Source organism: Hylobates moloch, unplaced genomic scaffold, assembly GCF_009828535.3.
Source record: "Hylobates moloch isolate HMO894 unplaced genomic scaffold, HMol_V3 SCAFFOLD_1, whole genome shotgun sequence".
Classification (NCBI taxonomy): domain Eukaryota; kingdom Metazoa; phylum Chordata; class Mammalia; order Primates; family Hylobatidae; genus Hylobates; species Hylobates moloch.
The window spans coordinates 149,554,661-149,565,178 of NW_026652276.1; the positions used below are offsets into that span (position 1 = coordinate 149,554,661).

Genomic DNA, 10,518 nt, shown 5'->3' on the forward strand with positions numbered 1-10,518 from the left:
ATCTATCTATCTATCTATCTATCTATCTATCTATCTATCTATCTATCATCTATCTATCTATCTGTCTATCTTATTGTTTCTGTTTCTCTGGAGAATCCTGAGTAATACAATGGTGATTAATAACTTCATTTTTACTTTCAAAAATAACTCACCTTAGCCCACTGGAAACTTGAGATTATATATAAATTAATGGCACACATATTTTGAGATTTAGACATCTATCATATACCTTTCATAAATAATACATTATCCAATTTAAAGGCCCTCACTGCATGATAAAAGGAATGGAAGGATAAAAGCAGTAAGCTACTACATGGTGTGCAAGAGAACAGAGTATATTGGATGTACAATAGTAGGAAAGTGTAAACAGTGTCATAAAAACAGAGTATAAAAATATAAATATAAATAATGTTTTATAGGAGCTTATAACAGTGATACATTAATTTGTATAAATCAGGTTATTATATAATATTTCTGTATATGTGTAATAATTTTAGCCTTCTATTATTTAGTATTCTGTCACATTTAGCTAATTTACTAGTTTTCATCTTAACACAACTTTTACTTTAACATAACCCTTATTAAGCACAAAATAACAATTTATTATAAATAATTATCTACTATGAATCAGACAGTAGACCAAGTACTAAACATTTTTAAAACTCAATAATGTCTTGCAGTTGTTTATAGTTTCATGACATGACATAGATTTGCAAACAAGTACAAAATTATAACCAAGATTGTATGATACGTGTTGTAAGAGCAATATATATTATTATAGTACAGAAGATTTTAAAAATTAATTTCTTTGAACGTTGAAATTCAGGAACAATGAAACATGTAAAAATACTCCATAGTTAGAAAAACCCAGGAAGCCTATTTATAAATTTAAAGTATGCCATGAAAGAGGGGATTATTTTCTGAAATTTGCACATAAGAAAAAAATACAGTCACACGTAGCTGAAAAATGTTACTTAATGTTAATCTAGTTTGATAAAGATTTATATTCCCCTATGAAACCAGATGGTAAAAATTATATATTTTGATATAAAATAGGTAAATATGGCATGATGGAAAGAACACATTACAGGAGAACTTTGATCTATGGAGGTACTAGAAACAATTAAAGATATGCAAGCAGCAAGTATCACCAGTCCCAGATGGAGTCCCTGTGCATTCGACTAAGTGTTCCAAGACTCTGACAATCTCTCTAGCAGATGTTTTTAATCTTGGATTGATGGCTCAAGTGTTACCTGGATCCATGAAAAGGCTACTTTGGGAGTAATGGCAGGAAGGGTATCCAGGATCTTGACACTGGCTCTTGGTTTTGAATGGTCTTTCTGATGTCAGTTCTATCAGCCAACTTCCAATCCTTGGTGATTTCTCTGTATGATGCACAAGAAAGGATGTGGGTCATTTGAGATCATTTGAAGGATATGATAGGAAGGAAACAAAACAAGAGTATATATTTCCTAAAAGTATCCAAAGCAATATTTTACAGTAAAATGAGCTAATTAAAAGAAATGTAGATTATTAGATTCTTTCAGTAAGAGTAGACTTGGAGGTAATATGTCACCCATTTAAATGGCAAAACAGAAGATATCTTATCCTGACATGGCCCAGATATTCTGGACATCTTAATATTCAGTACAGAGGCTAAAGAAAAATTACTATCAGAAAAAAAATTGTTAGCATGATACCAAATAATAAGTTGTCTGTTGTAGCCTGAAGTTTAGATGCAACCTAAAAGTTCAAGAAGAAAAGACAGCTTTAAGTGCAACAATGTCTGCTTATTAGAGAAGAAACAAGGAATTAACAGTCATTTATTGACTTACTATTGGGTAATTTAAAAGAAGTGTATTTCTGAAGAAACGAAGAATAATCAGTAGACTTTTCATTCACACTACTGGATTTTTCTGTTAGTATCTTCCAGTCTCACTTGGTAAGAGTCAAATATATTCTCAGGGAAATGCAAATAGGCAAAAGGATTTTTTCATGGGCATGGATACTACTGATTGAATTACAAAGCAAATGTAACATTTAAATGACGAACTTTAAAGTTGTGCAATCACCTTACTTTACTTTTGATAGGTAATAACAGAGTCACTGAATCAACTCTAATAATAAAAATTGATCATTGGTCAAAAATCTTTCTCTCTCCTTCTTTCCCCATCTCTGTCTCTCTCTCTCCTTTTTACTTTTGCTCGCATTCTCTTTTTTTTATTCCAGACACTTTCATTTAGAGTCCTAGAGAAATAAATATTTCAGAGAGGAATTCCATGCTTTCTTTGGAAGAAAAATTCCCCAAGAGTTCAATAATGCTCTATAGAAACAGTTAGTGGTGGGAGGCCTTCCCTACTAAATTTAAAACAATATTATCAGCATGTCAATTAAAACCGTTGTGGGATTGGGTGTGGTGTTAGAAGCAACTCTAGGTCACTACAGAACACAGAGAAAATGTTCAAAACAAACCTCTAAATTAAGTTGGGTCTTTTTTCCTTTTATTTTAATAGAAGGATGGTTCATTCTTATATTCATTCTGTTATTGATATAACCTTAATGTTTTGGCAACATGTCTCAGAAAGACTGACCGCATCCCTAACTTTTATTCCATGAAAGATGGGGAAATGCTGATCTGGGTAATTTCCTGAGGAGACAGAGAGAAGGTTTGTGAACCTTAGCATTATTATAGTGCTCAAAGCAGGACTGTTCCAAGAAATTCGGACAGTGGGAGAGCACAATGATTTTCATCTTAAAATGCTATTGTCTAAATTTCTCTATGGACCACCAATAATAATAGTGTTATAGCATAAATGGGTAACATAGATTTATGAAACAGTATTATGACAAGTCTAGCAAAACATTTAGTATGTAAAGAAAAAGCAAAAAAACCTCCTATATTTCCATGATTATAAACCATACCTATTTCCACATTTTTATATTTCTAAAATTTGGATGTACTTTTTATAATTGATGTATATGTTTGTAGTGAGACTTTTTAAAAAGCTCTAGTAAATCAATGATACTTTTTCAAGATATCCAAGTATATTGTTTGTTATAAAATGGTAGTTTAATTTCCTAATTTGGATTTTTCTTTTACTATGTGTAATATCTAAAACAAAAGACTATATGACTATATGAAAATCAAGTACATTGTAGATATTACATGACAAGATTTGGAGAACACTTGCTTACACACATGCAACACATTCAAATTCAAATATAAAGAAATATGCCATTTTCTTCAAATACAGCTACTACACAAAACTTCCGATTATGAAAGCAGGTCGTGGGCCAGTGAGAAGCTAGGTTCTCATCTGCAGCATTTTGGACTACATATGGGCTAAGTGAAAGGTGGTGGGTCACTTCAATGTATGCTGTGCTGTTTCAACCCAAATGTTTTCCTTCTACATTGATATAAAATAATTGAAATAAAGTTAAATATTTAAGTTAGGATGAGGTAGTCACTTAAGGGGAAAAGGAATGCTGTATCTTATTTCATATGTGTTGAAGGTCATCATTATGTATGGCAACTCTCAATGTTTATGATTTCTTCTCTGAGAAGCTCATATATACTAAGTGATTGATAGGTAAGTCAACACTGCTTGAAGTTTAAATTGTCTTCCAGTCTGGAAAAGAATATGTGACACTAGTTAGTATTCTTAGAAAATGTGGAATAATGTACCATTGGATATTTTTTGCATAGAAAACAAAAACCTATTCAAGTTCAAGACAATACTATTGGGAATGAGAAATGCCATGAACATAATTGATTAAAAGTAGATGACTCACATACCCAACCATCTTAAATACATGTAGAAACATGTATTTGCTTTAAAGTGAGTAACTTCACTGAAGATGCCAACCTCTCCCTCTTAGATAAGGGCTTTCTAATCCATTTTGCAAAAAGATGGCACTTCGGGGCAAAATGGCGAGTGGTGGGAGAGAACAATTTTGAAGGACGTATAAAATGCTTCTAGTTGGTCATCCTGGGTAAATTTTCTGTAACTATTTCTTTAATGAACTTATGTATATGTAAGCACATCACATAGCCAGATACACAAATAAAAGCCCCAATTAAGAAAGATTCGAGTAGTCTGTATTTCCTGCACCCACTGTAATTCTTAGACAGCATTGATGACCTAATATCTGTATCTTCTCCCTCTAACAAAAGCCCAGGTTGAGGTATAGTTCAGGTGTCTAAGCTATTCAGTGGAGATACAAAGTCCCTTGTTTGAAGGCACTTAATGAAAAGCTTCTGACTACATGTCAGCACTCATTTTTCAAATATTTAGCTAGTTAATAACTAGTCACCAAATATGTACCTTAGCTAGTTGTTTTGACTTCTACAAACATAAAATCCTGAAAATACAAGCACACCTCACAGATACTGGGAGTGAGTGGTTCCAGACCACAATAAAGCAAATACTGCAATAAAGCAAGTCATACAAATTTTTGTTTCCCAATGCATTTAGAAGTTACATTTACACTATCTTGTACTCTTTAAGTGTGCAATAGCATTATGTCTAAAAAAGTGATGTACAATCCTTAATTTAAAAATATTCTATTACTAAAAAAATGCTAACGATCATCTGAGCCTTCAGTGAGCTGTAAACTTTTTGCTGGTAGAGAATCTTGCCTTGATGTTGATGGCTTCTTCCCAATCAGGGTTGCTGAATGTTGGGAGGCTGTGGTAATTTCTTAAAATAAGAGAACAATAAAGTTTGCTGCATTGATTAACTCTTCCTTTTATGAAATATTTTTATAGTATGCAATGCTGTTTGATAGCATTTGGCCCATACTAGAGTTTCAAAATTGGAGTCAATACTCTCAAATCCTGCTGCTGCTTTATCAACTAAATTTATGTAATATTCTAAATCCTTTGTTGTCATTTCAACAGTGTTCACAGCATTTCACCAGTAGTTTCAATCTCAAGAAACCATTTTATTTAATTTTCATTAAAGTTTTATCATGAGATTGCAGCAAATAAGTCACATCTTCAAGAGTTATTTCTAATTCTTGTTCTCTTGGCTATTTCTATCACATCTGCATTGATTTCCTCCACTGAAGTCTTGAACCCCTCAAGTCATCCATGAGGGCTGGAATCAACTTCTTCCAACTTCCTATTAATGTTGATATTTTTGCCTCCTCCCATTAATCATGAATATTCTTAATGGTACCTAGAATGGTAAATCCCTTCTAGAATGTTTTTAATTTACTAGGCCCAGATCCATCAAAGAAATCATTATCTATGGCAGGTACAGGCTTATAAAATATATTTGTTAAATTAATAAGGCTTGGAAGTCAGAATTACTCCTTATCTATGGCTTGTTAAATGGATGTTCTGTTGGCAAGCATGAAAACATTAATATCCTTGTACTTCTCTATCAGAGCTCGAGTGACTAGATACAGTGTCAATGAATGGTAACATTTTAAAAGAAATCTTTTTTTTTCTTTTTCTGAGTAGTAGCACAACAGTTGGCTTTAAATGTTCAGTAAATCACGTTATAACCAGATATGTTTTCATCTAGGCTTTGTTATTTATAGATCACAGGCACAGTAGATTTAGCATAATTCTTAAGGACTGTAGGATTTGGGGAATGACAAATGAACATTGACTTTAACTTAATTTACCAGCTGCATTAGCTCCTAACAAGAGAGTCAGCCTGTTATTTGAAGCTTCGAAGCCAGGCATTTACTTCTCTTCTCTAACTATGAAAATCATAGATAGTGTCTTCTTCAAGTAGAAGGCTATTTAATCTACATTGAAAATCTGTTTAGTCTACCCTCATCAATTATCTCAGCTAGATCTTCTCGGATAACTTGCTACAGCTTCTCCATTAGCACTTGCTGCTTCACCTTGTACTTTTGTTACGGAAACAACTTCTTTCCTTAAACCTCAAGAACCAACCTCAGCTAGCTTCAGGCTTTTCTTCTACAGCTTCCCTTACCTCTCTCGGCCTTTATTGAATCAAAGAGAGGTTGGGTCTTTCTCTGGATTAGGTTTTGGCATAAGGGGATGTTGTGGGTCATTTGATCTTATATTCAGGCCACTAAAACTTTCTCCATATCAGCTGCTTCTCCAAAGCAGCAATAAGTCTGCTTTTCTTTCTTATAGATTAACACTTTTAATTTTCTTCAATAACTTTTCCTTTGCATTTACAACTTGGCTGTATGGTGAGAGAGGCTTAATTTTTGGCCTGTCTCATGTTTTGACATGCCTTCCTCACTAAGTTTAATTGTTTCTACCTTTTTACTGAAAGTAATGAGAGATATACAATTCTTCCTTTCACTTGAACACTTAGAAGCCATTGTAGTTTTATTATTTGGCTTAATTTCAGTATTGTCATGTCTCAGGGAATAGGAAGGCCTGAGGAAAGAAAGAGAGAGAGAGAGAGAGAGAGAGATGGTGAAATGACTGGGTAGTGGGACAGTCAGAACACACACCAAAATTATCTATTAAGTTTGCTGTCTTACATGGGTACAGTTCATGGTTCCCCAAAATAATTATACTGGTAAACATCAAAGACCCTGATCAGAGATCACCATAACAGATACATAATAAAAAGTTTGAAATATTGCGAGAATTTCCAAGATGTAAAACAGAGTCACAAAGTGAGCACATGCTGTTGGAACAATGGTGTATGCAAACTGTTCCAGTCCTCAATCAGAAAAGTATACCAGGCTCTTAACACTTTTTCTAAGACCTGACAGAAGTGACAAATCATTATAGCCATGTCTAAATTATCTTCTCAGAATTTCACACAGACCAAGTGGAAACCTTTCAACATTGTACTTCAGAAAATTGAAACCAGCTTGATAAATTTGTTTATTTTCCTCCAAGTGTGCCCTGGTTTTCGTAACACAGACAGTTTGTAAGTGTGCTAATGAATGGTAACTACCCCATCTGATTCTCAATCTTCATACTCACTCTGCCAAGAAACTTGTTTTGTGAATCTTCAACATTTGTTTTTCTACCACCTGAAGCTAGCCATGGGACCTGGTTTAAAGTTCGTTCATGCCATTTTTTTTTCCAAATTCACTTACTTTCATAACTGAAAATGACCTCAAAGAATGATTAATACCCTGTGGGGGTCCATGACATAAATCCGATCCAGTGTGCCTGATGCAAGCTCTCTCAGAAGGAATGTTACAGCTATATTGCCGTGGAAACCTGGTGACACTGAGCAGAGCACCAGATATAAAATCTTCAAAAGGCATAACTACTTAACTTGGACTCAAATTTATGTTTACTTGACTTGTTACCAACAAAATGCAGTGAACTATTTTCCCTAGAAATTGCATAATGTGTTGAAAAACTACCAAGAAGAATAATAGAACAATGAATATAGGTCATTTTTATTTCTTGGTCTCTTTATGTTTTTTCCTATCTTAGGGAAAGGTAGTATAGTAAGGGCAATGAATGATGAGGGAAAGTACGTATCAAAAATCTCTTAAGTGTGTGTCTACACAAGGTACTGGGCCAAAATGGTAGGTTTCGTTCAAAACATTTGTAAGGGCAATCTTTAATATAGTTGAAGGAATCATTTTATAGGAATCTTGTATATATAAACGAACTAATATTAAATCAATTCAGTACTTCTGACAAATTAAATTATGAATTAGGAAACATTTATGGTTATGGTGACACAGGGAGCTTATCATAGTGGTTAAGAAGGTGAGTTCTGGAGTTTAGTCCTAGAGATCAAAACCCTGAGTGACCGTGGGAAAGTTAATCTCATATGCCTCAGTTTCTTCAATTGTAAATTGAAGATAATAATAGTAGCTATCTAATAGGGTTATAATGAAAATTAAATGACTTTTTTTAAAAAAAGCTTGGAAGAGTTGCTAGCAAATGCTCCATAAGAATTCTTTTAGATTCATATAAATGATTGTATCAATATAAAATATTGACTGAATGTAAATATAGTCATGTGGTAAGTGCTGAATTTACATAGATAATTTCACAGTTGACTGTTCAAAAACACAATCTTACCAATGTGGCATGGTATATGCATACGCAGGATTAAACTTACAGCCAATGAAGCTGCAAGAAACATAATAGCGTAGACATTAGGCTCTTTGAGAAAAGATTTTAGTTATAATCTAATATGATTTTCCAGGAAAGGAAACCAAGGTCCACAGAAATTAACTGGCTTTCCCAAAGGAACGTAAATTAGTGGAAAAGCTGAGCCTTGAATGAAGATCTTCTGATTTTGTGTACCTATAGAAAACTTATAGACATTTACATTTTGGGGACAGTGTGTTTTAGACATTGTATTATAAAAAGATAATTGTATGTTAGCATAGAACAAATTCTATAATTTGGTCTTTTGATTCTTATCAAACACCATTAAATAATTTAGCTATGACTGACATATGAGTTATTTAGTAATCATAATGTTACAATATGTATGATTTGTATGATTATTTAAAACAAAAAGACTTTGGCATATCCATACTGTAAATACTGCTAGTATAAGGTATGGTATAAAGCACAGACAGCATTTTAAAAACCAATTCTATATATTGAAGAAGAGAAACTAATATTTTCATTTTTCTTAATGCTAATGACATATTTTTTCAAGTAATTCTCACAGTTTTATAAGTAGTTATTATTGAACTTATTTTATAAATTACCTGAGGACCAAGGTTATTTAGGTAGCTTTATCCAGGCTCACACTATTAGTGAGTGGTCCAGATGAATTCAAAGCCAGATCTCTAACACCAAATCCCACACACCTCCAGTGTACTGGATGAATTTATTCTGCACATATTTACTCACTCTTTCCTTTGCCTTCTGAGAATATAAAAGTCTCTTGGAGATTATTTCTTTGCATAGTCCACATTTTTTTAATGTTCAATGGAGTTTGATGATTTTCTTTTTTGCTCAAGTGTCTTTACACAAGTCAAGGTGTTCAAAATCCTATTTATTTGAAGGGTAATCTCTAAGGCTGCCAGTATGAGCATTATCTAGGAGTTTAGAAACGCAGATTCCTAGCTCTACACTCAGATCTACTGAATTGGAATCTGCATTGTAACAAGCTCCCAGGTATTTTACGTGCACATCAAACACTGAAAAGCACCAATCCAAATTACTATACACTTGTTTAAATGCTGTTCAACCATTAGTGGTGTTCATAATGGTAGTTGCAAAAAAAATTAGCCGGGCGTGCTGGCGGGTGCCTGTAGTCCCAGCTACTCGGGAGGCTGAGACAGGAGAAAGGCTTGAACCCCGGGAGGCGGAGCTTGCAGTGAGCCGAGATCGCGCCACTGCACTCCAGCCTGGGCGACGGAGCAAGAATCCGTCTCAAAAAATAATAATAATAGTAATGGTAGTTGCAGTGCTCATGTTTCACAAATTAAACAGTTTGTGGAAAAAAATTGTTTTTAAAATCAAAAGTTAAATCAATATTTATGCCCTTTATATATTACTGCTCTTCAATTTACCGTAAGCTCTGCACAGCCATTAAAAAGTGCGAATTAAGGAAGTCAGAGGATTTCATATGCCTTTGAAAACAAAGGGATTGATTACTGGATCATTGGACCTTTTACAAGGACTCTCAAAATATCTTCTGGAGAATTAGGAAGATACGAATAATGGAGCACTGAATCACCATCCATCACCTTAATTGCTAACATTTATAAAATCTCTAAAGTTGAGAGGAAATTTCACATACATGATAATGAATGTTTCCGGCAGTGGGGGAAAATCATATAATTGAATAATCCAGAAATTAAGGTATATGACTTTAAGTGCAATGTAATTAGAAAAGTTTCTCTTAAAATTTGCTACTTGCACAAAGGACTTTACATGTCATATAGTTTGTAGGTCTCATGTTAACTGTCAAAAACAAAATGTTTTTTTTAAAAATACACTACATTCCAAAAAGATCACTCTTATAGCTAAGTTGAGATAGAGTCTAATAGCATAAAGACAGAAATAGGGGATCTGCCAGGAAAATATTGCAATAATCAAAATTGTAGGTCAGAACAAATTGGCAGCAGAAGATATGAGACATGAATAGATTCTGAAACTTGAATATAAACAGAACTTGCTGGTGGGTCAGAGGTGGAATGTGAGAGAAAAGGGAACAGAAGTTGGTCTCAAGTCTTTTAGCCTGAGAAACTGGTAAGGAGTTGCCATCAAATTAGATGTGGATGCTCTACTTGGAACATGTTTTTTTCAGGAAATATTATTAAAATGAGGAAAAAATACTAGGAATAGGTGATGGGGAGATTAAAAATTTGCAATATGAAGGAAAGGTGTAACAAAAGCATGGCACTACAGTAAGGGAGTGAGCTTGCTTAAGAACATTGTGACTGTACACTAATTTGAGGTTTTGGTCATGAAGCTATAGTAATACCAACTTTTCAGGATATGCGATCATTTTCATCATTACCCAGCTGTACACATTCAGTAAGGCAGAAGACAGAGTTTGGTTTATCCTGGATTTGATTGTTGACAGTGTGATGAAGGAAGAAAAGGAGAGTGAGTTGAGGAAATTCACCAAGGAA

General features: G+C 33.8%; 1 long non-coding RNA gene across 1 annotated transcript in view; it reads right to left on the bottom strand.

Moving 5' to 3' along the window:
- Nucleotides 1–7,135, bottom strand: part of LOC131382657 (uncharacterized) — a 37,272-nt gene extending 30,137 nt beyond the window's left edge. Inside the window, exons 1-2 of the long non-coding RNA XR_009212226.1 lie at nt 7,048–7,135; nt 1,254–1,385 (exon numbers count right to left, since the gene is read on the bottom strand). This is a non-coding gene — a long non-coding RNA (uncharacterized LOC131382657). The remainder of the gene's footprint in view (nt 1–1,253; nt 1,386–7,047) is intronic.
- Between the last annotated feature and the right edge of the window lie 3,383 nt (nt 7,136–10,518).